Source organism: Elephantulus edwardii, unplaced genomic scaffold, assembly GCF_000299155.1.
Source record: "Elephantulus edwardii isolate Elephantulus edwardi_28Jun2011 unplaced genomic scaffold, EleEdw1.0 scaffold00018, whole genome shotgun sequence".
In the NCBI taxonomy this organism is placed as follows: Eukaryota; Metazoa; Chordata; class Mammalia; order Macroscelidea; family Macroscelididae; genus Elephantulus; species Elephantulus edwardii.
The window spans coordinates 6,949,550-6,954,409 of NW_006399768.1; the positions used below are offsets into that span (position 1 = coordinate 6,949,550).

A 4,860-nucleotide genomic window follows, 5' to 3' on the forward strand; every position below is an offset into this window, starting at 1 on the left:
GACTCAGCAACAATATCCCTAGTGTCACAGCCTCTTCTAAATCGTTCTTGAACTTCTGGAAGTTCCCTATGTACTCATCTAGCTGTTTTTTTAATGGTCTTCAGGATTATTTTGTTTGCTTGTAATTTTAATAATATTGTTCTATAGTTTCACACTCTGTTGGATCACTTTTCTGAGGACTAGGAACAAATATGAACCTCTTCCAATCCATTGTCCAAACAGTTGTCCTTCAAATTTCCTGACATAGACTAGTGAGCACATCCAGGGCTAAATCTATTAATTGAAACAGGACAATAGGTTTCTGGCATCCCATTGGTTTCTGGGGCCTTACTGTTTGCCAGTGTCTTCAGTGCACCTCCAAATTTGTCCTTCATTGCCATTGATTCTTGCTCATATTTTTTTCTGAAAGATTAATTCCTGAAATCTTTCAGAGTCAGTCAGTTCTTTTTGGTACAGTGACTCTGTATACTCCCTCAATCTTCTTTTGATGTCTTCCAGCTCATTCAAGCTGCCCTTTGAAATCTTCTGTTATGCTCTTTTACTTAGGCATGTTTTTGCTTTTCAATACTCCAGTGCAATAGTGAGAGTCTCTTTTGACATCCTTTTTTTCCCCTTTCTCCTGTTTCCCTGTAATGACCATCTGCTCTCTTCATGGATAAAAAGCACTTAATTGTGCTCATGAGAAACCTAGACCTAGATCTGGAGGCTGTTGTGCAAACATAGCAAGGGAACACTACATAGTTTAAAATTAAGAAGGGATTGCATTCTCTCGCCATACCTATTCAATTGCTATGCTAAGCAAAGAAACTGTAATCTATGACGAGGAATATGGAACCATGATGAATGGGAGACTCATCAATAAACTGTGTTATGCAGATGGCACAACTTTGCTTGCTGAAAGTAAGGAAGACTTGATGCACTTACTAAAGAATATCAAAGAATACAGCCTTCAATGTGGATTGCATCTCAATATTAAGAAAACAAAGATTCTTTCCTCTGGACTTAATAGGCAGCGTCAAGATAGATGAAGAAAAATTGAAACTGTCAACCACTTCATCTTACTTGGATTCACAATTAATACCTGTGGTATTAGCAGTCAGAAAACCAGGAAAGTATTGCACTGGGAAAACCCGGAGATAGGTACCTCTCCAAATTATTGAAGAGTGATGATGTCAGTTTGAGGACTAAGATGTGTCTGACTCAGGCCATGGTTTTTCCAATAACTGCTATGCATCTGAAAGCTGGACAATGTATAAGAACAATGAAAGAATAATTGATGCCTTTAAACTGTGGTGTTGGAGAGAGCACTGACTCTCCCATGGATTACCAAAAGAACAAACAAATATGTTTTCAAAAGAAGGTAACCAGAATGCTCTTTGGAGGCAAAGATGATAAGGTTTCACCTCACACACTTCAGGCATATTGCTAGAAGGAGCTAGTCCTTGGAGAGGGGCATGATGCTCAGAAAGGTGGAGTATTGGCAAAGAAGAGGAAGACCCTTGACTAGGTGGATTAACATGGTGACTACCACAGTGGGCTCTAATGTGTAAGGTAGTGTGAAGATGGCACATGACAAGACATGGTTCAGATCTGTTGTTCATAGAATTGCTATAGAATGTACTCGACTTGATAGCACTGAACAACAGAGTATTTGACTGTGATCAGTTTTCCGCTTTTTCCATCCATATTTGAAGTAGAGATTTTTTTTCAGAAGGAAGTAAAAAATAAGGTTGAATTAATTCTGATTCATTACCACCACATAAGACAAAAGTAGAATTGTTATATAGTGTTTTCAGGCTATAAATCTTGACTGAAACAAGTTGCCACGCCTTTTTCCTGTGGAGGGGCTGGAGAGTTTCAATGGGGTTTTTGTTGCTGTTGTTCATTTGATTTGTTTGTTTTTTCGGTAGTTTTTCTTTACTTACTTTATAAATATAATATTTTGTTAGAAAATGTTATATTTTTAAAAATTAATCAGGAAGTATCCTGGTAATAACCATACTCATACTTTGTTATTTACAAGATAAAATTCAATTAGAAAAAGAAGATACAATAAATTATGTATTAATGTAAAGGAAAAGTTTAGCATTTATTGATATTTTTATTTATTGGTTTAGAAATGCTTTCTTTTCTTTAGAATTACAATATTTTGTCCTCTATAGAACTAAAATACTAAACAGAAGTTTATTTTACATAATCATCTAAAATACAGCAAGAGATCTCCGTTATTTTTTAAAAATAAAATAATAATATTTATTGCCCTCTAGCAGTCATTAAGGTTTTAGTTATGTTCCTTGAATTATATTCTGAATCTTTTCCACATCACTCTGTATAATTTTGTTGGATGGATCAATATTTTTTGCATTTAATAATCCAGTATGCTTTCTACATACAATTCTCATTGAAAAAAAAATATCTTGTTGACAGAATGCTGTTCGTGGTTCGTCTTCTTACATGTGCCTTTATACTTACATCAGCATTATCTGCAACAGGTGGTGTCAAAATCTGACTGCCATAGAAGAATCTTCAGTAGTCTCATGTAGATTTTTTAATGTTAGGTGGCAAGCGTCGCGATTCAAATACAATAAAGGAATTTTATTTTTTGGTTGTATGGCCAAATTGTAAGCAGGAGTGGCATCCACTTCCTAAAAAACATGCCTCCAGAAACTCTATGAACTTTGATAAATACCAATAAGGTATAGAAAGGCTTCAGGCCTTTTGTTCATAGGGTTGCTACGAGTTGTGTTTGACTCGAAGGCAATCAACAATAACAACAACAAAGCCAGATTGTATGCATTAATAGTTGCCGAATAGTTTGTTTCCTTTGACCTTCAACAATTCTGGGTTCTTTTCCTCTTCTTTCAAGTCACAAAATTCAGGAATATCAGTATTCATTACTCTAAGTGCCTTTGCTTGCTTGTGTAGCCACTTCTCTTCTTTTGCTGCTTGTGATTTTCATAGAGCTCTTGGGAATTCTTGAGGGATAAAGTTGGTATTTTTAATTTTTTATTATTATTATTAAATTTTATTAGTTTTAATAAACATTTACAGAGATTTTGGGTTTTCATTCATTCATTGTTGCACTGTTTTCTCCACCCTCCTCCCCAGTTCGTTCTTCTTCCCCCACACCCCAATGTCTGTCTTAATTGTCCAATTGCCACAGTGCTTGGCAAAGCCAGTTCTGATTAATCTCTCTTTGTCAGTGTGTCCCTTGCCATTCCCTATCACTCCTCCTTGAGAGAGACTTCACCCTGATTCATAAGGAAAAGGGGACAGCGTATTCTCTTAGCTACTTCCTGCTGAAAAGGGACGCTGTGGGTTTCAGGGTGAAGATCTTCTCTCACTACTCTAAAGGGCCCCTTTGGCAGTAGGAAATACATAGACTATTATGCAGATTGATTTTGGAATTTAGATGCACTGTTATCAATTGTGCTTGGCCGTACATGTTCATATCCTTGAATATGTATCATGGAAGTGTTGCAGCCTAAAAGACACAAATTTAACTAACAAGTTAAAAGTACATGAGTCAAAAATTGAAAAGCAATAATATTCCGAGTAGAAGTTCTAATAGTGGCACAAATCAAGTTACAGAGGGGAGGTGGTTCTTACAATAAAAGGCCTATAGACTAGCACTTTGTCTTTTATAGTGTAGAGGTTAGGAACCACAAGATGTAGAGGCTCAGCTATGTCATTTATGGTTCTTAAGTCCTGGAGCAAATTCCATCTACCACTGGGCTGTTTTACAGCTCGGAGGTTCTCATGCAAGGTAGAGGTGAAGTAAGGATCTGCTTATGAGGTTTTCCGTCCATTCCAACAACTACGAAATAGTGAGAAGAGTAGGACCTCAGAAGCCTTTTAGGACCAATTAATAGGCTCTGTGTCCAGGAGAAAATTAATATACTTACCAGTAGTGTTAATGCTCACCCACAGCTCTCCTGGGAGGATCTAAATCATTGAAGCGTCCTCCTTTGTTTCCAGCTGGGAGCTGGGGTGTGTCAGTCCTGTCTGTCATGAGGACCTGATGTGGGCCACCTTGGCCAAGTGTCCTACAGAGCCACACTTAAAGCAAGTGAGTGGGAGCTTCCTCTCCACTCCCTTGCCTATCTGTGGCTTTCGTCTGTGACACTGTCTACTGAAGTGGCCCAGCTTTCCACAGTGGAAGCAAGTCTGACCTCCTTTATTATCCTTGGGTGGCACTGTATATGAGTAAGACTTCCTTTTCCTGACACAGGCCCTAAACTGGCAGCAATAGCTGCCCCAATAATTTTGGCCGTTCTCTGGTCATAAAGTTGGTCTTAAGCGAGGAGCAGGAATATTGTCGTCCATTAACTTATCAGATACTGTATTTTCTGAATTTCTGCCTTTCATGGCAAGATTTCTGTAGATGCCAAATTCTTTTAGCTCCTTGATTTTTCCATTTCTTCCATTTGCTTTCAATTTGATGTAATTTCTTGTCTTTCTGAATATTTTTTATTTTTTCAACTTTCTTTTGCTATTCTCTACAAACTTCCAATTCTTTGGTTGCTTTTTTTCCACTCTTACAGCTTTTATATTTTTCCATTTTTCTTCTTCAGTATTTTTCATGACACTCAGCATATTTTTTATCTTCCAATTTTGCCATAGTTTTTGTGTCTGTAGTCTCTTTCATTGTCTCTTGTGCTTCTAATATAGAATTTTCTCTTATTTTCTGGATCATTCCTTTGTCAAAATCTGATACAGAAAGGTTTTCCCACATGATCGCTTTGGTTGTTTTTTTTTGCAAAGTAAACTCAATGGCATTTAACAGCAACAACACCATAGAGAGAGCTCTATTTGCCTGGTGGATAGGAAGTTATGCTACCAAGCCAAAGGTGGGTGGCT

At 37.3% G+C, this 4,860-nt stretch overlaps 1 pseudogene; it reads right to left on the reverse strand.

Moving 5' to 3' along the window:
• Positions 1 to 2,285: 2,285 nt before the first annotated feature.
• On the reverse strand, positions 2,286 to 4,561 carry LOC102846858 (annotated as a pseudogene).
• Positions 4,562 to 4,860: the final 299 nt, after the last annotated feature.